This window comes from Marmota monax, unplaced genomic scaffold (genome assembly GCF_021218885.2).
Source record: "Marmota monax isolate L192 unplaced genomic scaffold, Marmota_monax_Labrador192_F-V1.1 WCK01_AAM20220418_F8-fsc00019, whole genome shotgun sequence".
Lineage (NCBI taxonomy): Eukaryota > Metazoa > Chordata > Mammalia > Rodentia > Sciuridae > Marmota > Marmota monax.
Window position 1 is genome coordinate 183,051 of NW_026695242.1, and position 25,276 is coordinate 208,326.

The 25,276-nt window shown below is 49.7% G+C and overlaps 1 protein-coding gene across 1 annotated transcript in view; it reads right to left on the reverse strand.

The window, feature by feature from the left end:
• Anxa11 (annexin A11) overlaps positions 1–24,354 on the reverse strand; it is a 44,312-nt gene extending 19,958 nt beyond the window's left edge. The window contains exon 1 of the mRNA XM_046419723.2: positions 24,198–24,354. The gene's annotated coding sequence lies outside the window, so the exon portion shown is untranslated. The remainder of the gene's footprint in view (positions 1–24,197) is intronic.
• Positions 24,355–25,276: the final 922 nt, after the last annotated feature.

The following is a 25,276-nucleotide window of genomic DNA, read 5'->3' on the forward strand; positions in this document are numbered from 1 at the left end:
AATAGTTTCAAGCCTGCTGCTCACTCACTTATCTGTCTCTGAGCTTTTCCCGGTGCAGTCTGCAGAGGCAGGGCAGGACATCCCGCTGCCTCCCCGTGGACAGAGCTGCCCACCTCTCTGGATGGCCGCACGTGGGTTTTTCTGGGTGGTGGAGCCCGTACGTGGATTCCTGTTAAATTTCCCTTGTAGATCCTGCCGTGGCTCCAGCCCACTGAGAAACCCTGCATCCTGACCCACATCACACCTCAGCTCTTGCTCCCTTCACTTCCAGCTGCAGATCTGATGGGAGTGGCACCTGTGCTCTTCTTCCCAGGAACAGAGGCCAGCCACTACCTGACCCATCATGCTGACAACTCTCCACCATGGTTTCAGACACGGGGACCCAGTGCCCCCCTAAAAGTGTCACAACCCAGCCCACATCCCCACCATGTTCAGATGAGGGCTCTAGCAGCTTATCTCTCTGACAGCTGCAGGAGAAGCAGGGGAAACATAAAGTGGCCGGATGGCCTGGGGTGGCCTTTAGGCCTCACCTTGGACCTCACCTTCTCCTCCTCCTACCCATCTGGCCCCAGTCTCTGTTACAGAAGACAGCCACGGAAAACAGCACTGTGAGCTCCAAGCAGCAGACCTGCCTGCTCTTCCACATTCATAAGGATCACCCTGCCTCCTGGACCTAGGCCTCTCTCCTGTCCTTGAGCAAAGAAAAAAGGTGCCTGAGGACTGGGGTGTGGCTCAGTGGTAGTGTGCTTGCCTAGCATGAGTGAGCCCTGGAGTTCAATTCCCCAATGTAAGGAAAAGAAAGAGGAGGAGGAGGAAGAAGAGGAGGAGGAGTAGGGAAGAAAGGAAGGGGAGGAAGGTGCATGAACCTGGGGATATGCTTCACATTACTGAGTGAGTCTGCCAGCTAGGGCATGTCCCCCCTTCTATATGCCCACATATGATCACAGCACCCAGACATGGAGCCTCACTGTTGAGGTTCTCCCACACACTAGGCAGCTGGCCTCTTGAGGCTGACCTCCAGCTTCAATTCTTTTTGGTTTTGGTCCTGGAAATTACTACTGAGCGACAGGCCCAGTCCTCTTTATTTATTTTGAGAGAGTCTAGCTAAATTGCTGAGGCTGGCCTTGAACTTGTACTTCTCCTGCCTCAACCTCCTGAGTTGCTGAGATTACAGGTGTGGGCCAACATGCCTGGCAGAACTGCTCCAATTCTTAGAACCTGCCTCTGGGGAATCTCCAGCCTCTGGTCCAGACTCTCTGGAGGACCTTGCAGCACAAACGCTCCCTTCCTTCCTGTAACTGTGCACTGATTTTATTAAGCTGTGGCCACTGTAGGTAAGAGTTTGCCTCAATAAAACAGTCACCGGTGGGGCCTGTTACCCCCCGACTGCTGGGTCCCACTGCCATAATCCAGCATCGGCAAGTCTGGGGCAGGGCCCAAGAAGCTGCATGTGTGACATATTTCCATGTGATGCTGCTGGGCCATGGGCCACACTTGGAGTGACACTGCTTCCCCATGTGTGAGCATCACCAGGAGAACTCAGGAAACACTGATGCCTCAGCGCCAGGCATCTGGGGCCCTTGAACCTGAGGTGGGCCCAAGAATATGAAATGTAAACATGCACACACCAACCCGAGGCCCCAGGATTCTGATGAATTGGTTCTGTGGACCACATGCTGGAAAATGCTCCTTCCTTCAAGGTACCTGGCCTTTCTGGCCTGTACCATCTGCTTTCCCTTCCAGCAGCAGAATGAGAAGACGCATCCCAGCAGAACCAAACTCCAGGGCACTCGTGAATGTCGAAGGAAAGAGCTGGGGGCTTCACAGGGACTAGCAAAGGACCTGTTCTCTGCAGCTGTGAATAGGTGCTCAAGTACAACAGTAAATTTCAAGGGCCCCACACAGACACTCACCAGTCCTCACTCACAGGAAGCCAGAAATTCATGTTGGTTGGGCGGGAGGCTGAACCACCCAGAGGGAGTTTGCTTCCCACTCCTGGCCGTCCCCCACCCAATGGGGAGATGGACGCCAGGCCTCCAGCCAGCAGCAGGGCTGGCCTGTGCATATCATGTGGTGGCAGTACCTTGCCTGGCATGAGTATAGAGATGGCCTGCCTGGAGGAGCAGCAAAGGCTCACACAGGACAGAGCCTGCACTGGGTTAATGCTGAGAAGCCCGGACAGACGGGAACAGATACCTTCCTGGGATGACCCTCCACTGACCTTCCTGGGCCTGTGGGAATATTCATTTATCCATTTGTTTTTTAAATATTAAATCTTTAACCTGCTTTTACACAGAACTTAAATATGGATAGTTCAAACCATAATGTTCTGATAATCCTCGATGTTCTGTTCTGTAAAAGAAAAGGAACAGCACACACCCCCTAATCCCAGCTACTCAGGAGGCTTAGGCAGGTGGATCTCTGGAACGCAGGGGTATGAGGCCAGCCTGGACAAACAGAGAGACCCTGTCTCAAAAAAGAAAAGAAAAAGAAGCCATAGAACAACAGAAAATATTTGCAAAAGACATCTCTGACAGATTGTTAGCCAAAATATACAAAGAACTATTAAAACTCAACAAGAAAAGCAACCACATAATTTTTTAAAAAGTGGGCAAAAGACCTGGACAGACACGTCACCAATGAAAGATCTACACATGACAAAGAAGGATATGAAAAGACAACATGCCATTAAGGAATTGCCAATTAAAACAATGCAATACCACCACAGGCCTGTTACATGGCCACGGTCCAAAACACTGACAGCACCACGTTTTGGAGAGGATATGGAGTTAACAGGAACGCTTGTTCATTGCTGGGAGGAATACAATATGGTACATCCACTTTGGAAGAGATTTTGGAAGAGACAAAACCAAGCATAATTTTACAAACAATTCAGCTACCATGATGCTCTTGATATTTATCCAAATGAGCTGAAGACTTAGCCACACACAAAAACCTGCACACAAATGCTTTTGTTAGCTTTCCACACTGTGACAAAATACCTGAGATAAACAACTTATAAGAAGGAAAGGTTTGTTTTGGCTCATGATGTCAGAGGATCCAGTCCATGGTTGGTTGGCCCATTGCTTTCCAGTCCATGTGAGGCAGGACATGATGGTGGGGAGCACAGGATGGAGCCAAGCTGCTCACCCATGGTGACTGGGAGGCAGAAAGTGAGAGAGGAGGGTCCAGGTTCCAATGCCTCCTTCACAGGAACATCTCTGATGACCTAACTTCCTCAAAGCAGGCCTCATCTCTTAAAGCAGTGCCACAGGCTGGGGACAAAGGGGCCTTTGGGGATAATTTCAGACCCAACTTAGCAAAGTTTATGGTATTTTAGTCAAAACTGGTAGACTCAGAAGGAACCAAGATGTCCCTCAGTAGGTGAATGGATAAGCCCATACTGGTGCCACTAGGCAGTGCAGTGGTGCTCTACATTAAAAAGAAATGAGCTATCGAGCCATAAAACACGTGGACAAAGGCACACCAAATGCATATTATTAAGTGAAAGAAGCCATTCTGGAAAAGCTACGTATCCTATGATTCAAAATATAAGAGATTCCGGAAAAGGCAAGACCAAGGTATAAAATGATGAGAGGCTGGCAGGCGTCAGTGGAGGGAGTAGCGCAGAGGCCTTGAGTGACCCTGCATGGCGAATACGCCGTTATACACCAGTCAGGACCCCCGAGCACACACCACCACAGCAAACCCTAATGTGCCTGAGGGCTGTGGTAATGGCGTGCTCCTGCTAATCCTGGACTATAATCAATGTGCCACTGCGGGGTGAGAGTGGGAAAGCTGTGCATGCATGGGGGCAGATAGCACGTGAGAACTGTGCAGTTTCTGCTCACTTCTGCTGTGAAATCTAAAACTGCCCTAAAAAACACATTGTTTTTTTAAAAAATTAAAAATAATAAATAAAAGGAATACATGCATACTGTACGGAAGTTCAGAATGCAGAGCACGTCTATCTCAATCACACACACACAAATGCACAGTCCAAGACACACATACATGCCAGGAGCAGTGGCGCACACCTGTAATCCCAGCAACTCTGGAGGCCGAGGCAGGAGGATTGCAAGTTTAAGGCCAGCCTCAGCAACTGAGCAAGGCCCTAAGACCTTGTCTCAAAATAAAAAATAAAAAGGGCTGGGGGGCTGTGGCTGTGGCTCAGTGGTGGAGCGCCTGCCTCGCACGTGTGAGGCACTGGATTCGATCCTCAGCACCACATAGAAATAGATGAATAAAGATATTGTGTCCATCTGCAACTAAAAACATACTTAAAAAAGGGGGGGGGAGGGCTGGGGATGTGGCTCTGTGGTAAAGCTCCACTGGGTCAAAAGACACACACACGTATATTTATATAAAAATGTACAAGCATAAATAATTCACGTGTGCTCCTATGTACGTATGATCTGGAAACAGGAAAGATGTGTTTGCACATCTGCAAACTCTCTTCACTCCAGAACAAAGTAAGGCTCTGGTCCATGTGATACTGTCACATACAACCAGACACACATTTCCAGCAGCTTGTGGCACTGAACCTGTGGGGTTGAAGTGGGCACCTCCTTTCTCCACAGAAAAGCCCTCTTCACCATGGCTGATTTTAGGACTGTCAGCAAGAGTCTCTGTGAAAGAGTCCAATGTAGATAAACTTCCTATTTTCGTGTCGCCCTGTTTACTTGGCCACTGGCCGAGAAGATACCAGCACTCCAGGTGCTGGACACCCCCTTACTAGTTTTTCACAAACATGTATCCAGTATAGTACTTTGAAGAAATGTGCAAACAAGGCCCCTGGCCTTGAGCTGGGCTTCACAGAGATGTCTATATTTTTAAGATAAGTTACAACTGGGCTCCATGGTAACAGCTGGCAGGGGAAGGAAAGAAAGGGGAGAAGAAGCTCTCCCCTTCTCAGGTGTTGTCCTTGAAGAGTTAACCTGCCCAGAACAGTGAAAGAAAAAACTGCTTTTATGTGAACTTCTGCAGACTGTGAACTTCTGAGCCCCTCCCCTTACACGCTGGGTATAAAACTCTGAAACTCTCTGAACTCGGGGTTCAGGGGATTGATTGATTACAGCAAAGGCTGTACCCTTTGAACCTGGCTACAGCCAAATAAAACTGTTTCCTGCTGTCTTCAGTGCCTTGCCTCGTCTGTCCCTACAACAGGGTCTGCCAAACTCCAGTTTGGGTCAGAGCTGAGCTGAACGGTAGAACAGGTGGCTGGGGATGGAGAAAAGGTCACGTACAAAAAGCCCAGAACCTGGTCATGGAGAAGAGAGCGGTGCGAGCCCAGAGGGAAACAGTCTGCTTTTATTTCTCTTCAGGCCACATTTCCACCTGGTGGCCTTCTGGTGGGGTTTGAGGAGATGGAGATTTGGCCTTGAGCCGTCTGAGAAGTTCCTGGCCTCCATGTGCCACCTGGCAGTAGTCGGTGCTTACTGGCCCCCAGTGGGTGGGCAGGGGAGTGGAGGCAGCAACCCAGAGCCTGGGCAGGTGGGGCTGGAGCCTAAGAAGCAAGACAGAAACCCAAGGCTAGGAGAAATGTCTATTGAGCCCAGCCCAAGAATCCCAGCAGCAAGGACCTCACCCAGTGACCGGGAGCCAAGTCCCTCTCACTTGTCCTAGGGGTGGTGAGGGGGGGTCGCCTCTTGTGGCTCTTCCTTCTTCTTGGATCTTAGGACTTCTGAAGAGCTTCCACCCTGAAGCCTCACAAAGTGATTTCCACCCTGGAGGCGATCTTGGAGACTATGTGGGTCCCACCTCCCTGGGTGCAGCTTGCTAAAATCCCAGGCGCTCTGCAGGCAGTCTGTGGCACAACGTGGCCTGCTGGCGGCAGAACCTGCCTCCTCCCTGCAGTGCTGCTCCTTCCTGCCGCATCCCAAGCTGGCCGGCCTGTTCAGTGGCTGCAGCTGCTCCTGCCATGAGCAGTCTGAAGACCCCTCCTCCACAGGCAAGAGACAGCACGGATGTGTTTAGAAAGGGCTCTGCAAGGCCATTCCTCCTGCTGGGGGTCCAGAAGCCCCAGGGCCTCAGCTCACCCCACCCCACACCGTCAACACCTACACCCATGGCCCTGGCTCCAGGCAGGAGGGGGCCAGACTCCGCCCACACCTGCCACACACTCAAGTAACTGCACCTCACCCTCTGAGCAAGAGCACTCCCAGGAGTGAACTGGAGTAGGGAAAACAGAGATGAACAATGACTGGCATCCTTTACAGCTTTGTCTTGTGGAGAATATGCATACAGCAGAACAGTGCAGTAGACACTCACCACTGGGCTTCCGTGAAGCACCATCCCGAGGCCAATCCTGACTCATCTGGACCCTGCCTGCTCCCCTGTATTATTTAGAAGAAAAGCCCAGACACTGTATATTACTTCACCTGTAATTTTTCACCTCTCTAAATGCCATGAACTTGAAGTAGACACACACATGCACGCATCTGCGGAACTCTCAGGTAATAACCAGGCTTCTGTGCCAGCAATGCTCAGGCACCAACTCATCCTAGGAGAGGTGGAGCTTGGAATGCTTGAGGACACCTGTCAATATAAGAAACCCAAAAAAACAGCCTCCCCAGGACTTTCCCAGTCCCTGGACTAGAGAGCTCTTACCTGGTGGCAATGCTGCCAACCACAGGTTGGCACCGGTAGACACACAGCAGCAGTCTCGTTCACCCCCATCATCCTGCATCTGGCTTAACGTGTACCCCATAAGTGCAGCATGGGTGGAAGGCTGAATGAGGTCTGGGGCCCGGCATGTGCTCTGCTGATTGGTGGCTGAGTGAGCCTGGCCCCGCCACCAATACCCCTCCACCTAGACTCTCCTTTATAACCTTTTCCCTCACTTGCTCCTAAGACCATGTGAGCATCAAATAAGAGGCATGTGGCCCGCACAGGCAGGGCAAGGAACAGCACAACAATTAATCCAAGGCTCTTGGCAAAAACGATAAACTGACTCCAATTCTGCATCCCGGTGCTCTGTAGGGCTCTGTAGGATCACCGCTGACTGATGGCAGCCACACAGCTACAGGGACCTAGAGCCACCTGATCCTGATCTTCCCTCCAGGCATCGAGTCTGTCTGTTTTCACTGTAAACCTGCTCACCTCTGAGCGTCCACCGTCTTTCTCAGGTCCAACCCGGGCCACCATCCCCAGCCAGGGATGCCAAGCAGACAGCGTGACCCGCAGCTCAGCGCTGCCCCAACTGTGTTCTCACCAACATAGCATCCTGCGAACTGTGAAGTCAGCCAGATCGCAGCTTCAGGACACAGATTCACTGTCCAAACACTTCAGGAAATGCTGCCTAACACACAGTTACGGGCTGCCACTAAGACCTCCCCCTCCAGGAAACCACCAACTCCCAGGAGCACAGAGTAAAAGCTCCGAGAAGTCCTGTGACAAAGAAGCCTGCCTGTCTCCACCCTCCAACTTCCCAAACACAGCAGGCCATAGTCACAGCCACCGGTTACCTACACTAACCACGAGCCAGGCATGGCAGCAAGAGCTTTATGTGGAATTTAACATCACGACAACCCTAGACAGGAGCTCCCACCAGCTTCCTCCTTGCACAGAGGAGACAGAGGCCCCAGGAGCAAGTGGCTGCGGCAGAATTCACACCCAGGCAGGCTAGCACCAAAGCCCAGCACTCACCAACATGCCATCTCCCTCTCAAGAGCCCAGTGACCCCAGGGACAGTGTCTCCTGGATTGAGCTTTGGAAATACGGGTGTGACGGAACAGCATGGGAACAGGAATCAGCACAAGCAAGCTGGTTTCTATGTCCAGCTGTCACAGGGTGACCCTGGACTTCCTCGAAGGCAGTGAAGGATGGTAGGAAGAACACGGCCTCTGAAATCAGACTACACAGGTTCAAACCCCAGCTCCGCTCCCTGCTAGCTCTCTGATCTTGGGCAGGTTAACTTTTCTGGGCCTCAGTTTCCCAGATCTGAAGAATGGAAATAGTAATGTCAAATTCATTCTCATTATTTCATCTAACCTTTCCTTGATGGAGGAGGATCTGAGGAAGCCCTGTGGATCTCTCGGGAACAGGATTAATCACCTATAATAGAAAGCCCAGAGAGACCACACAGGAGGAGAGGGAGACGGTGTGTCTGTGAACCTGAAAGCAGACCCTCACCAGACACCAAATCCGCTGGCACCTTGACCTTCAGACTTCCAGCTCTCCAACCGGGAGCAGCAGATTTCTGTTGTCCAAACCACCTGGCCCATGGTGTTTTGCTACAGCAGGGCACGCTGGTAAGATGACCTAAGGACACACCCACCCACAAAGGGAGATTGTGCCGCCCGTCCAGGGCAGAGAGGTCTGTTTCTGTGTCATCACCTCTGCACAAGCAGAGCCCAAACAGCTGGAGAAGCTCTATAAACGGGACCACCAAGCAGGGGTGACGGCTGACGGTGATGTGCACAGGTCCCCACATGTCGGGCCCGGTGGCTACCACAGCTCTCCACGCTGCCAAGCCCACCCTGGCTTCTCCAGGTCGCCTGACCACAGGGACGCTCCACACTCCTAACCCACCCCTTCCAGAGGCTCAGAGAGAAGGGACCGAGGGGAACCCCTCCTCTAGACCCTGCCCTCACCTGGGTGGAGACAGGGTGGCAGAGTCTCATTCCAGGCCACGCAACCTGAGCGTCACCAAAATGGCTCCTGACACCCGACCACAGATGCTTGCCAGTCTTTCTACAACCCCCACTTACTCCTCCCACACCCTCAGCCAGTTCCCCCACTTCACACAGCCCATGATCCCCCATCAAGAGCCGCAAAAGTCACAGGACTGTCACGAGAGACTTCTCTATTCTGCTAAATGAAATTTCCCCACAGCCCACACAACTCTGTTATCATCTAACACTGCTACTGGGCCGTGACAGTGACATACAGGGTCTGGAGTCCAAACACAGTGACTCCAATTCTAGCTCAATCCCTCACTGGCTGTGTGATCTTGGGCACACTGCTGGACCTCTCTGAGCGTTTCTCCTCACCTGCAAAATAGGGGAAAACACATCCATCTTACTCTGGCTGTGGGGATTCAGGTACTAATTAATTTCATATATAAAGCTACTCCCCATGATAGCTGATTAGCATTTGGTAGGCACTATATGTTAATAATCTTAACTCATTCCTTAAAAAGCATTAGCTTGGGAACCAAGGTCTAGGTTCTAACTGTGCCCCTAGCTGTATGACCCTCCCTGGGCAACTTAACCTCTCTGAAACTCCATGCTTTCTGCCTAGAAATGACTTAGTCCACTTACCTTGGATTACTATGATGATTAAATGTAGTAATAAGAATGAACTTTGTAAAGTACTGGAATAGCTATCTTCCCTGTGACCAGCTTGCCAAGTGCCATTCTCTCCCAAGTGGCCAAAGAGGACAGGCTGTGACATTTGGAGAGGAAAAAAAGGATCAGAGATCCCAAGTGTCTGCCCTCCAGTTGACCAATCCATGCAGTGAGGGCCATACCGAACCAACTGCTAAGGTCACAGGGCCTCAGGACCACGTTGGTCAGGAAGGGTAGAGGGGAGGGCTTCCCAAAGCCTGAGATGAAGCCACCATCGGGTTCCACATTTGGAAAAAACACAGATGGTCCACACCCTGGTCCCCAGAACCCAAGAACATGTGACCCTACTACTGGCAAAAGGGACCATCCAGATGGGATGAAGGCCACCAGCCATGTGCGGGAAGGATCCTAGACTACCCAGGTGAACCAGCCAGTTCCAGGAGTCCTTCAGGTGGGGTGCATCAAACAGGCATGAGGAGGCTCCTGGGAGGAAGAGGCCCTGGCCAAGGGGGCGCCCCTGAGGAGGAAGGGGCCCTGACCAAGGGGGCACCCCTGAGGAGGAAGGGGCCCTGGCCAAGGTGGCGCCCCTGGGGAGGAAGGGGCCCCGGCAAAGGAATGCAGACACCACTGAGGCAGAGAAGGAGAGGACACAGAGCCCCGGAGCCTCAGCCCTGACCGACGGCAGCATTGTCACCAGACTATGGGAAGAACTGTAAGATGAGAAAGTCACAGGGTTAAATGGTCAGCTGGCGTGGGAAACCCTGGGGGCTCCTCAAGCAGCTGACTGCACCACTACAGATGCCCTGTAATCCCACTGTCATTCCCAAAGGCAACGGGAGCCTCAAATGGATACCTGAGCGCCCACAGTCATAGCAGCATTATTCACAGTAACCAAGGTGGCAGCAACGTGAATGTCCCTGGATGGAACAAAATGTTCCAGAGACCCACGATGTGGAATACTACTCAGCCCTCGAAAGAGAGGAAGTTCTGACACCTGCTAGCACCTAGATGAACCTTAAGCACATCATGCCAAGTGAAATAAGCAGTCACAGAGGCGAATTATCACAGGGTTCCCTTTATACGAGGCATCTAGAGTGGTGGAAGTCATAGACAGGAAGGCGCATCTTGAGGCCAGAGGCCAGAGAGAGGAGTGAGCATAGTCAGTTTGGGAAGAAGAAAAAGTCCTGGAGGCGGATGACTGTGACAGCCGTATGACCCTGTGAATGTATTTAATGCCACTGAACCTCACACCTAAAAATGGTTTAGAGCGTCAATTTGAGGTTGTGTATAATTTTTCATAAAAAGTCACATGGCTGTAAGCCACAAGTTTGTAATAATCGGTTACCGTAGGAAAAGAAAACTCATTTATTCAGTGACCATTCCTCCTCTCTGTCCCCCAGAGCCTTCCATGGGGTTCTTGAAGCGGCCTCTGCCCTGTGTGAGAGACGGCCATAAACCAGCCTGCCTCGCTCAGCGGCCTTCCGTGATGAGGAAGCATCAAACCACCAGACCACAAAACAGCACTCCCCAATGAAGAGGGACCAGGTGCTCGCTCTCCCATGCATCTGGGGAAAGGCTCAACAAAGGTTTGCTCACTTGTATTATAGGTCAAACCGGTCGCCATGGTCACCCTGGTCACCATGAGTCACCATGGAGAGATGGCCCTAGGATAGTTTCTGTGTGGCTAAGCAAGACACACCCGGGCAGCAATGCAAATGCTCTGAAGGAGGGCGAGGGTGAGAGCTCCACCGGGCACAGGCAGGGCAGTCATGCCCGATGGGCCAATCATGCCCAGGAGAGGTGGGCAAGTCCAGTCCCACCCACCCACCTCCTCCTGATTCAGCAGGGAAACTGGCGGCCAGGGAGGGGGACTGGCAGGCCAAGGTGATACAGCAAGATCCTAGGGGGGCTGCCCCAGAGCCTCCTGCCTCCCATGTCAAGAGCTCGGCATCCCAAAGGCAGGGCACGGCACAGCAAAGGGTGTCCAGGGGACGGAAGCCCCCTGCTCCAGGATGCTTCTTTTGGATCCTTCTGCAGAGGGGCTCTGCAGCCAGGGAGCTCTGGCCTGGCCCGCTGCCTGAGGCAATGTTGGGACAGAAGTTCAGGGCTGAGCAGATGAGTTCTGCAGTACCAGGAATGACAGCCTTCAGGAGAAACCAGAGGACGGGGAGGTGTCGTAAAATCCCGCCTCTTCCTGCCACCCCAACTATGGACCCTGAGCCTCTCACCAGCCTCCCCCCTCCCTCTCCGTATTAACATACCAAGGATGCCAGAACATGGGGAAGGTCTCCAGCAAGAAAGGGCTAGGTGAACACACAGGAAAAGGACCAGGGAACAGAAAAGGTGACAGGCAGGAGAGGAAAACTACAATCAATATCCTCAGAGGCCTGAGGAAACACCGCCTCTACAAAACAAAAAGACGCTCAAACGTGGAACAATTAGCCAGCAGTACAGTGCCTTCAGAAACTGAAGACAGAGGACTGAAATAAAATAGGCAACCGAAAGATTAAAGACCAAGTCAGGGAAAATTCAGAAAAACACCAGAAATACAAACAAAAAATCATACAGATCAAAAAAAGAATTAGAAAATGGCCAGGTGTGGTGGTACATGCCCGTAATCCCAGCTACTCAGGTGACTGAGGCAGGAGGATTGCAAAGATAGAGGCCAACCTGGGCAACTAACTGAGACCCTGCCTGAAAATAAACCTTTAAAAAGGGCCGTGATGCAGCTCAGTGGCACAGGGCTTGCTAGCACGCGTGAGGCCCTGCATTCAATCACCCAGCACTGGAAAAAAAAAAAAGATCAAAAATGAAAGGATGGAGTGAAAACAGAGGCGGGAAAATTATCAGTTAAAATACCAGTATGTTGATAAACACTGAAATAAACTTCCATATTGATTATTATATTTATTGCTACATTATAAAACATTTTATAATTAAATACTGTGAAACCTAGTGGCAGTCCAATGGCTGGAGAAAGACCATCAGCAAAGCTTATCACTGTGAAATTTGAGAGAGGCAAAGAAAAGGCACTGAAATTTCTCAGGAAAAAAAATGGAAGGAGACCCTCAGGGTTATACAGTGGAGGGGGTAGAGAGAGGAGAGGGGAGGGGAGGGGAGAGGTGGGGAGGGGGGATGGTGGAGGATGGGAAAGGCAGCGGAGCACAACAGACACTAGTATGGCAATATGTAAATCAATGGATGTGTAACTGATGTGATTCTGCAATCTGTGTATGGGGTGAAGGTGGGAGTTCATAACCCACTTGAATCAAAGTGTGGAATATGATATGTCAAGAAATTTGTAATGTTTTGAACAACCAACAATAAAAAATTAAAAAAAAAAGGAACAAAGGTCTTTTGGGGGGAAGCAGAATGACACTGAACCTCTTAACAGCCACATTGGAAAGTAGAAGACAATGGAACAATGCCTTCACCATCCTGAATGAAGAGCTACTTTCAGCTTCTAATTCTATACCTGGCTAAATTATAGGCTGATGGAGAAAATGGAATGGACTTTTCCACAAGACTCAAAAACAAACCAAAATCCCCGACCTTTCATGCACTCTTTAGGAACTTCTAAAGCACTCCAGCAAAAGGAAAAGTTTTTTAAAAAGAAGAAAGAAATGAAATATATGGACCCCAGAAACATGGGGAATCTAGCATAGAAAACCAGCAGAAATTGTAAAAGGAAGTTCTCGAATGAGAGCTCATCAATAGACCTGGGGACAACTTGTCTAATATGGAGCAATAGATACGCAGAACACTGAGTCAAAAAAAAAAAAAATGAGGAAAACTATTCACTTCAGGAATAAGGAAAAACGAGGGTTTGAACTCCTGAATGTCTAACCACAGTGGATTAGTTGGCACAACACTGACCAATATAATTTATGGTCAATAATATGTATTGATTCTTATGAATCCAAACAGGAAGTCAACACACAATGTCTAAGAAATTAAGAAACAGTAATAGGAACCTATTATTTAAAGATAAAGAGCTTCTTAAAGACGGGAAAACTGTGGAGAGTTAGAAAAAGGGAAGGACAACTGGTTTTATTATAGCCTTTCAGATCATTATATTTCATTTTTCTCATTTTTTTAATATTTATTTTTTAGTTGAAGACAATACCTTTACTTCACTTATTTATTTTTATGTGGTGCTGAGGATCGAACCCAGGGTCTCACACGTGCAAGGCGAGCGCTCTACCACTGAGCCACATCCCCAGCCCATCATTTTTCTCATTTTTTAATTACAAAATATTTTATAGTATTTTGTGATTTTATAATATTTATGATATTTTACATACAACATGTGTATGAGTTAAAAGGCACAATAATAAAATCAGCACCCTTTATCATCTAGCCAATGAACAAATTACATCAGGCACATGGCGCACACCTGTAATCCCAGGACAGGAAGATAGTGAGTTCAAAGCCAGCCTCTGCAATGGCAAGGCACCAAGCAACTCAGTGAGACTCTGTCTCTAAATAAAATACAAAATAGGGCTGGGGATGTGGCTCAGTGGTTGAGTGCCCCTAAATTCAATCCCTGATACCAAAAACAAACAAACAAAAAATAGATTATTGTTATTATTGGTCATAGTAAAATCAACTACTTTGTGGAAAAAAAAATTAACTTTGAGGTTTTTTCTAAAAGTTGAAATACCTTTTGCTTCCAGTGTTGCTTTCTTCCAACAAGTCTCTGGGTGTTTTTGTTTTTAATCATCATCCACAGGGGTAGCTCTAAGGTTTATGGGTCATGAGATTTTGTATTCATTTAATTCATTCATTGAGAAAAGAAAATGAATGCAAAACACTTTGCTTTCTGCAAACTTTATAAAGCCAGATGACTTATGGACTCACTGACAGGGCCCTTCCCATAGTCTGGTTGGGGCCTGAGCATTCACAGTGCTGTGCCTAGTCACAGAGGCCCTGGGGGGGGGGGGATAGACTCCCCAGGACAGAGGAGAACACAGTAGGGCCTCAGCCTGCAGCAGGTTTTCCCTCGGTTGGGAGGTAAGGAAGGCCTGTGCACTTCCAGAAAACACACAACAATACTCCAGAGCGGTTCCCAGGAGGTGCAGAACTAAGAAGTGAGAAAGGTGGTCTTGGGAGCAGAGCCAGGGGCGATGGGGAAACTGGCTTCTCTCTAAGCCTCTCCCAGGTTTCTCCGCCTCACCTATCTTGGTACCTGGGGTCCCACGAAGGTTTTGTGGTCACAACAGGAGGATTCTGTAACTCACACACAGTAATTTCCTTGGAGGGGGCTGGAGGACAGGGGTTACGAAAGACTGTGACTAAGATCTTTTGAAAAATGGAACAGCAGGGACAGGGGCATTCCAGGTAAGAGGTGGCGAGCCACCTCACCTTCACAGGAAAGTATCACAGAAGTCTCAAAGCAGCTGAGGGCAGAGGGGTGAGGGTGAGAATAGAGTCTGCAGGCAGCAGGGAGGCCCTGAACTGCAGCCGCCCAGTCCTCAGGCCTGCTGGACCCAAGGGCCACAGGGCCAATGCCTTCCTGCCCTGCCTAGAAGCCTGGGAACCTCTCTTTCAAATGCCCCTGATCCAGGGCCCCTCTTCCAACTGTGGAAGAGCCCCCAGCCACTCATGCATGCTGGAAGCCCAAAGGAAACCCCTGGAGAACCCACAGGCCACAATGGAAAGAAAGATTCTCTCTTAGGGCCCGGGCATGGGCTGATGCCCTTCAGTTGGCATCCTGGGCTACGGCAAAGCAACCTGTACCAAGAGTTACACTGGGGCACTGAGCGATGGCAAGACAGGAGGCCCCCCAAGGAATGTGTATGACAGAAAGAAGAGCAAGAAATACATGCCCTTCACTCAGCCAAGCCCAGCAACTTCCATCTTTAAAGTTCTGTCTGGAAGACCCTGTGGCTTTCCCTCCTCTGGTCTCCTGGCCTTGCCTAAGGCTAGACAGAGTCCCACCTCCTCTAGTAAACCCACCTTGGTCTCCCCACCCACAATGAAGGCCCTTCCAGGAATCCCCCCAACACTTGGCCTAAAATGTCCTCCATTGTTCCAATCATGCTCCCCCTTTTCTCATTCCCAGGATGGGCATGACACATCCTGCATCACCTCATTAACCTACACAGCGATTCTGCTGGAGATGCATCATCACTTCATTTTACAAGCAAGAGACCTAGGGCTCAGCAAGGAACCTAGCTAGCGCTCAAAGGTCACACCTCAGTGAGGTCGGAGCCAGGACTCCTTTTTCTAAGCCTTCCAGTGAGACAGGCAATGCTGTAGGCCGCGGGACAGGCCTCTCCTCTCCGTTTCCCCACCACCAGGCACGAGGCTGGCACCATGAGGTCCTCCATACACAGAATCCCACCAGGAACACCTGTACCCTGACCACTGTATCCTGACTCATCTCTTCCACGCCCAGGTGGCACCTGTTCGGGCTGCCTGTGTCTGGTGTGTAGGCTTCAGGAATTCTGGGGGCAGGGAAGACACATTAGGACATTTCCCTGTCCCTCCTACCCGCAAGCAGGATGTGAGGTGAGAGGGCGTATGAGTGTCCCTAACTGTAGGGCAGGGGCTACAGAGCCCCAGGCCTTGCTCTGGTGGGTCACAGGTAATATTAAGTCACCAAGGCAAGCCAGAGAGCCCCAGGGCAGCATTTCACCAACAAGGACCCTATTTTCCCAGGCACTACAAAAAAAGCCTACAGAAGGTGCTGTCAAGCATTCAGCTCCCACCTACACATCAGGAATTAAAAACAATAGTGTCTCTGTCAATCATTAGCCAGGCTGTGCTTCAGACTCTGCCCTCCCAAGGCTGGCACCTGGGGCAGCCCAGCCTGGAGAAATTCAAGGCAAAGCAGGCCAGGAATGGCCTCGGGTAGTCACCACGGTGACCAACAGCCCAAACCTGAGCCAGCAGGTTCTGAAAGACACTTTTTAGAAATAAAAACTCAATGCCCAGTGCTCGGGCATTTGGAGTATAGAGGAATCCTTAGGGACAGAGCTGCCTCGCACACACTGCCTGCCAGCTTGCCACTGCCACCAAACACGGGTCCCACTTCCTAACCTGAGGAATACGGGCTCTGCCAATGGCAAGGCTGATAAACACAGGAACAGCTTCAAATGAAGGAGAGCAGTGGGTGATGTTCTGGAAACTTCTGATTGCCTCCCCTCAACCATCTGCCCCTGCTTGCTTTAGTAACAGAATACTTGCTGTAGCCTGGCACACAGAAGCCCGAGTAAGGACCACGTCCCCAGCCTCCCTACCAGCTCGGCAGGGCCCTATCTGTAGCTGTCTTGGGCCACAAGGGGGGCACCTAGATAGTGCTACCCTAAGCGTGACCCCCACACTGGCAGCATCGGCACATCCCGGGCCTACTAGAAGCTAATTCTCAGGCCCCATCAGAGATTCCCAGATCAGAACCCTTAGGTCTTGGGAAACTGGGGTTTTTGTTTGTTTCTTGGGTTATTTTTGTTTGTTTGTTTTGTAGAACTGGAGATGGAACCAAGGCTTTGAGCATGCGAGGCTCGTCAAGCAAGCCACCTCTGAGCTACACTCAGCACTTTTTATTTTGAGCCTGGGTCTCACTAAAAGGAAACTGCTAAGTTTCTCACTAAAAGGAAACATGTTGCTCAAGTCTGAGAAGCACAGACTGGAGGATGCCAGGAGCAACATGACACAAGGGGCCTGGTGCCTGGAAACCTCAGGGAACAGATTCTTGGAGCCTGGCTCTGGTTTCTAAAGGCGGGGGAGGGGCTCCCTCACATCACAGCCAAACCCAAATCCTAATCCAGCTGGGCTGGGGAGGAGGGATGCAAAGAAACTCAGCCACCAAGCAAAGATCAGAGGAGAGAACAGCCTCCCAGGGTACTAAGTAACGAAGACACAAGGAATAAAGTCAAGCATAACCCCCATGTGAGCAGTCCAAGTCCTCCGTCAAAGATGGAAAGCACCAAGTCAGGTTTGCTGCTGCCATCGGCCATCCTCTCTCCTGCCATGTGCTGATTATAAGAAAAACAAATTTTTAAGTGAGAAGGATTCAAAATCAAAGGCTGATCAAAGGAAAATGGAAAGAAAAAATTGAGGTGGAAGTATTAATATTAAAAGTAAGTTGAGGCCAGGTGCAAGTGATGCTCACCTGTATTCCCAGCAGCTCAGGAGGCTGAGGCAGGAGGATTGCGAATTCAAAGCCAGCCTCTGAAACTCAGGGAGGTGCTAAGCAACTCAGCAAGACCTTGCCTCTAAATAAAACACCAAAAAAAGTGGGATGTGGCTTATGGTTGAGTATCCCTGGGTTCAATCCTTGATACCAAAAAACTAAAAAATAAATAAGTTGAGGACTTTTTGATAACCCTAACTCAGCAGGCCAAGGACTTCTTTTCAGTCGTTTGCCTTTATTTGGAAACAGAGGACTTGGAAAACCACTAAGCTCTGAAGGTCCAACAAAGCTGAGACGACTCCGGTCGGTTGAGACTGTTTAAGAAACCTGAAGCACACTAAAGTCTGAATGTCTATATGGGACGTCTGTCCCTCACAAATTCTTGCATATTCACTGCTTCAAAACAGCTGGACACAGGAGCACACACCTGTAATCCCAGAGGCTCAGGAGGCTGAGGCAGGAGGATCACCAAAAGCAAGGCACTAAGCAACTCAGTGAGACCCTGTCTCTAAATAAAAATACAAAATAGGGCTGAGATTTGGCTCAGTGGCCAAGTGCCCCTGTGTGCAATCTCCAGTACTCCCCTGGCCCAAGTAAAAGAACAAAGACAACCCATCTCGCTGCCTCAAAGGAGGACGGAAATATCAAGTACAAGTGAGAGCTGCCCAAATCCTTGAACCTAAGGAAGGGGCCTGAGCAGCAAAGGGAGAGAAGAGGTTCTGCCATGGTTTGAAGATGGTTTGTCCCTAACAGGTTCACATGTGGTGCTAAGGTTAACAGTATTGAGAGGTGACGGGACCTTTTAAGAAGTGGGGCCTAGAGGGAAGTGACTAGATCAGGTGACTGGATTAGTTACTGCGAGAATTGGTTGTTATAAAACAGATCAGCCTCTTTTATCCACTCTCTCCCCCATGCATACCTCCTCTTTGCACATGCTTGCTTTTTCTCTGCCATATTGTGACACAGCCTGAGGCCCTCAGCAGAAGCCAAGCAGATGCCATGCCATGCTCTTGGAACTATAAAATTGTGAGCTAAATAAACTTCTTTACAAAATTCTAGCCTCAGGTATTTTGTTATAGTAACAGAACAGACTAGGACACATCAATAGAGGTTGCAGGCAATTCTCATCTTAATTCCTCCTAAAAGCCTGGCAGACCACTGGGACAGCCATGAAGGGGAGCCCATGACTATAAGCAAGACCTTATCACCAACTACTCCACATGAAGAGCAGACAGGGTTTGAATGCCTTCCCACTGATATCTGCCTCTCAATTTCTGGCCCTTAATGTCTTATAAAGTGTACTTACTTATTAATTTTAGGACTGTAAAGAAAAGGGATTCTCCCAGATCCTTGCCTGAACATTCTCCCCAAACAGATGATGAAATTTAAGGTCAAAAGACCAAAATCATTAAATAAGCAAAAAAATGAAACAAGGTATGATCCACAAGGTAAGCATGATAAACCTGTAAGCACCAAACATGAAAGCCAAGTTCACAGAGCTGGGATTCCCACCAACACAAATAGAGCTTGGCTTAGAAAAAATTATAGTGAGAATTTTTTATACATTGCTCAGAATTTGACAGATGGACAAGCACAGCCATAAAGAGCAAGATCAAGTTAAAAGACATTTCTAAAGTCTGTGTCCCTCAGAGAATACAGATCTTCTTCTTTCAAGTTCACCACACACTTTAATATGGATGGTATAGTTCGCCACAAAGGAAATTTAATAAAGTCCCATAAGAAGAGAATTTTTGCAGATCACATTCACTAACCCAATAAAACTAGCACTCAACAATCAGACAGCATGATACTCTCCATAACACGATCCACTTGGAAATTCAGGATCCTACCTGCTAAATAATTCTCAGACCAAAAGTGATTTAGAAAGGGACCAGAAACTATTGGAAAAATGAGCACTTTCTTCTAAAGCCCACCAGCTACAACTATACTCAAGGAAGATGTTGAACATTATATGCTTTTTAGATTAAAAGACCAAAAATAAATGAAATCATTTAGATAGTAAAAGTAGAGCAACAAAACAATACAAGTAAGAAGAAATGGACAAAGGCCGAAGTCAATGAATAGGGGGGAAAAAAAGCAGAAAGAATAAAAAATTAACGTAATGATACATTTAAATTCCAGCACATCCTGTTAGAATCCCATTCATAACATATAATAAGAACACACCACAAGGCTTGCAGTCTGGCCTCGATTTGGGAAATAGCGTTAAAAACACCAACTCTTCCTAAGTAAACACACTGGGAACATTCCAAGCAGGGAGGATCCTTCTGGGTTGTTTACTCCAATACTGATTCAAGTCAATAAAAACAGTAAATGAGGGGCTGGGGATGTGGCTCAAGTGGTAGCGCGCTCACCTGGCATGCGCAGGGCGCTGGGTTCGACCCTCAACACCACATAAAAATAAAGATGTTGTGTCTGCCGAGAACTAAAAAATAAATATTGAAAAATTCTCTCTCTCTCTCTCTCTCTCTCTCTTTAAAAAAAAAAAAAAACAGTAAATGATCTCAGTACCCTCAGTGAGGGCAAGGGTGAATAAATTATGGTAATTCCGTACTATAGAACATTCCACAGCTGCTGACCTGGTGTCCCAGGAACCCAGAGCTACTGTCAGCAATAAACAAGTCACACACATAAGATAGAGAATAAGTTGCACAGCACAAATTCAGTTTGTGAACGGAGCAAAACTTTGTGGGTGCCCATGACGCAGGGGCAGGAAGAGAGAAGGGAGCGATCCAGGCTGCTGACAGCCACATGCCAACTCCTCGGTGAGTTGAGGAGGCAGAATCAACTCTCTGTGCTAGCCCACCTTTCACAATCTACCTACACCCACACCCCAGGATGCTCACCTCCTCTTTCCCTCACCCATTCATTCCAATCTGGCCTTTATTCCCATAGTCCCACCAAAACAGCAGCTGCTAAGACTACCGCCACTGACAATGGCAGCAATGCCACCACTGTCCACTTGCTCCTACTGAAGCAGGCTCACCTGGCTCCTGTGTTACAGGTCTACCTGGCTCTCAGGTCCCCTCTCAGGCTGCTCTCTCTTGCCATCTCCAGTACAGGCTCATCTTCCTTTAGTTGGCCGTTAGAGTTCAATATCACTGTGTCCTTGACTTCAAAAACATCTCTCTGGCCCAGACACCTCCTGAGCCCCAGACCCACCAGCCTACTTGGTGTCTCAGAGGCACCCTGAACACAGCACGGCCCAAACTGATTCAAACCTCCCCTGCTGCAAGCTGGGTTCTCACCCAGCACCCAGCTTTGGGGACATCCAGAAGGATGAGTACATAGGTGGGAGGCAGGGGCCTCTCCTTCTGTGGATATAGCACAAGCCCAGGCAAGTGGGGATTCACTAATGACTAGTTCAACAGAAACTTGCCTATCACCTAGTCGTAAAAATAGCCATGACCTTTGTGGTGGACACAACAAGCTCACATGTGCTATCACCAGCTGGCCCCAAGCTCCCCCACCCCAGAGTACCACGCCCCTGGCCTCCCAGTAAGCAGCCTCCAGCTTCTCTGGCCTCACCCAGACTGCTTTCTCCCCACTGTCCTCCAAGCCAGCTGCCCCCTGCCCCAAGGGTGAGGGGGAGGGGACTCTGATTCCCTCCTTAATCACCTGTTTCTTTTCTGCTTAGCAGTGGAATCCTCAGGAGCATAAGCCCCCAGAAAACTAGACACCAAGCGTCAGGCTTCATCAGCACACACTGGTGCCCTAGCTTCTGGCTGTAACACACCCACTATATCAACAAGGTCACTGCCACTCCCTGACTGATCTCAAACCTCTTCTGCAAACCTCTTGTTATCTGATTCTCCACTTGAGGCAGCAGTTTGTCATCCAGAACACTGGGGCCATGTGGCTAAATGGCTTGTCCCAGATTATCCAGCCCAGAAGAGAACTCTGTCCCCTAATTCCTTGGTTCCATTACTTTCTCACATCAGCAGGGGCAGGGCCAGCTGGGGCTCTGGTCACTACCCAGGCTGTAGGATCATCCCTATAACAAACAACATGTATTGCAGGGGTTAGGGCCAGTAAGTCTACTGTGGAATGGTGTCAGTGATTATGAGACAGTTCCATAAGGAATTCAACAACTCCTTTTACAAACATGAACTCCCACCTATTGCTTCATTTACCCTAAGAACTTTCCTATCTAGATATGGTTCAAATTCCTGATGCTCTAGGAACAATGGAATCAGGGGGTGTTGTAAAGAAAAGCCCAGAGAGACCAGAGTCTGCTCCCCTGACTACAAAGCACACTCACACCAAACTCCCCCAGGACTCCCTGTGCGACCAACTGCCAGGAACTGCACCAGGCTTAAGAGGGAAGAAGGCAGTTAGGAAGAGAGGAAGCCAAACTCCTGGGTCCCTGAAGACTCAGAACTCAGCGTGGATTCCTGCCAGCACTGGTTCCTCTTCTCTGTTCTGCACAAAGTTCCTACTATCATCCCAACCTCCAGATTATTTTCCTGAGTCATATGACCAAAGCATCACTGCTCAATCATGTCCTTTTGGATAGAGTAACCAGGATGGACCCTTCCTGTTAACCTTGTCCTGGCTAAACAAAGGAGTCAAATGGTCAAAGTTGGCCTCTCAGCTTCTCTCCCACCTTTCAGTCTGGATTCCCTGCCAGCTCACCCTCCCTGCTTTTCTCTACCTATTCTGTATATCCAGTACTTTAACCACAGAGAAACTACTTCCTTCCTGCTTCTCATTCAACTAATATTTCCTGAGCACCTAATAAGGCAAGGCCTATCCTGGGTGCTACCAGAGACCAAAAGATGAATCAGAAACACAGTCCCCACCCTCCAAAGACAGAACAGGGCAAGGGTAAGACACATGGTCATACCAATATTATCTACCACCAGGGCCAATGGCACATGCCTGTAATCCCAGCAACTCAAGAGGCTGAGGCAGGAGGTTGCAAGTTGAAGGCCAGTCTCAGCAACTTAGTGAAGCCCTGTTTCAAAATGTTTAAAAAAAAGGGGGGGTGGAAGGAAAGTGACTCAGTGTTAAATGCCTCTGGGTTCAATATTCAGGACCAAAGAAATACTATCTACCAGACCAAATGAGAAGAGAACTCAGCGTGGATTCACTCAGTGTCAGAGGAGTAGAGGAGGAAAAGTGCAAGCCAGTCCTCTCCTGTCTGCTGGGGAGCAGCCATCTAATGACTAGTGAATAATGGGCAAAATCAGGGAAGGAGGGCATTCAAGAGAGCAGACATGCATGAGCCAAGACAGGGAGGCAGATCAGAAAGGCAGTTCAACTTAGCTGAACCGTCCACTGCATGATGGCAATAATAGCTATTATTATATTATTCAACAGCACCTAGAACTGATTATTTCAGCTAGGCCCTACTTTGCACACTTTATGCCTGAGTGACACCTACCTGGAACACACAGGTCCAGTGCACCAGTTTCCACCTGTTCTGACCGGTCAGGACCTGAGCACTCTACAGTTGTTAAAAATATTAATTCACTGAATCCCCACAATAAGCCTGTGAGGTAGGAATTAGAATGATCTCCATTTTACAGATGAGAAAACCAAAGCACAGAGTCTAGAGAGATTTGGTAGGGGAGCAGGAGCCCAAGGTGGGCTAGTCATCAGATGCCTGCTCCTTTAAACTAACACAAGGCAAGGGCAATACCTCTTCTGGTCTCTCTTGTCAAGGAACACCTTGCAGCAGACAGTGCCCTGAGGGAAGGGGACCTGTTAATCCTGGAATCCCCAACAACTGAGTGCAGCAAGGAAGGAATGAAGGAACACAGTGAGTGCCAGGTGAGCAAGATAATCCGCCCTGCCCTGAAAGCCCTGCCCAGAAAGCCTGTAGTGTCTATTATGTGGGCAGGGCTGCAGGGACCGCACATGAAGGCCACTGGAAGGCGCAGAGGGGCAGGCTACCGGATAGTCAGGGTCTGCCCACAGACGCTCATCTCCCCAGAGAGGTCACAGATTTGGAGGGCGAGGACACAAATGTCCTGGGGAGAACGTTCTCAGCTTCAGTTAGCTCTGGCTACCCTAGCTTTGCCCTTCAGTCTCCAAATGGGGAACTTCACTCTCTCCTTTAAACTAACAGAACCGCTTCTACCATTTTAAGCCTTCAGAGGGCTGGCTTGAGCCCCAGGGGAGAGGCAAGTCCAAGAATCCCTCCCGAAGTTGGGACAAGGACTGCGGGTTGTGGGGACAGCACCTAGGCTGGATCCCGCATTCTCTCACTTACTTGGGAGAGTGCCTTATAAATAAACTGCAACGGTGGCAGCTCCCAGGAATTGCGTCCTCCCAGTTCCGGAGGAAAGTTCCTGAAGGCAGCCTTCTCTACTGGCTCTCCACCACACAAGCCCTGTCCGGAAGGGCACCCACACTCTGGAGAACTCAGTTGGAATCGCAGGGGCCGGGCCACCGGCCATCCCTCACACCAGCCAGTAGTCTTCTGGTCGCAGGTTCACGACCCTAAGCCCTACCAAGCCGAGGCACAGCTCCTGACCCGACTACGCCGCATAATCACGTGCGCCGACCTGGTTGGCGGGGATGGGGGGTGGCTGGTGTACCCCCAACTCATTAGAAAGGCAACACCCTCCCCCTGCCGCGGCTGAGGGGACCCGGACCCACTCTGCCCCAGGCGGTGCAACCAGTAAGAGTGGGACCGACCCGGGACGCACGCGGGGCAGTTCTGGGCCTCCAGCAGGGGACGCAGCGCACTGCCGCCCCCCACCCCCCGCGCCCCAGACACCCGGCCAGCCCCGGACTCTCACCTGGCAGGGGGACACGGGCTGCAGCGGCTCTCTCTGCGAGCACCTGGGCTCTCCCTGGAGCTCCGTCCCACTCCTGCTCTCCGGCACTCCCGGGGATCCGCGGGCGCCGAGCCGTCTGGGCGGGGCAGGAGGAGGAGCCCACTAGGCGGAAAACTCCGCGGGCGCGGCAGTCCCCACGCGGCCGGGGGAGGAGACTCTCGGACAGTGGCCCCGCCCCCAGGTGAGGCCCAGGACGCGCAGCGGACGGAGAAAATGGCCTCTGCTAGCTGGAGGAGGAAGCCTGGGCCCTCTCGAGGCCAGGACAGGTCCTGGAGCCCGGCAGCTGCGCTCCTGACCCGATCCAGCCCCGCCCCGCACTGGTGTCCAAGAAGGAAAGCATTTCCCAAAGCCCTCTTCAGCCCAGTATATGTCGTTAGTGCCTCTAAGAGGAAGAAAACTTTCTACATCAAAAAGGTCACACTCAAGGGCTGGCGTTGTGGCTCAATGGTAGAGTGCTCTCCTAGCATGCATGAGGCACTGGGTTCGATCCTCAGCACCACATAAAAATTAACTAAAGATATTGTGTCCTCCTAAAACTAAAATAAGTAAATATTTGAAAAATATTCATACTGGTTATTCATACTGGTTACACCCAGTATGGACCGGCGAAGAGGAAGGTTTATAGTGAATAAAACTGACAACCTCAGCCAAGGATCAAGGTTATCATCAACAGTGATAAATCATATTATAGTATACACAACATGCAAAAATATCATAGGAACCCTAACTGAGGAGCGGTCCCCAGAATGCATGGGAGCACCGCTCAAAACTCTCAAGGTCATCTGAAAAACAAGGAAAGTCTGAGAAGCTGTTACAGCCAGAAAAACTTGAGGAAATATGAAAACTAAATGTTTTCTGGATGGGATCTGGAAAAAGAACATTAGGAAAAAGCTAAAGACATCTGAATAAGTGTGGCTTTTAAGTAATAATAATGCATCAATATTGGCTCATCCATTTAGCAAAAGCATCATGCTAATAGATAAAATGTTAATAATGGAAGAAATCCCGGTTTATGAGAACGCTCTATATTCTCAATTTTT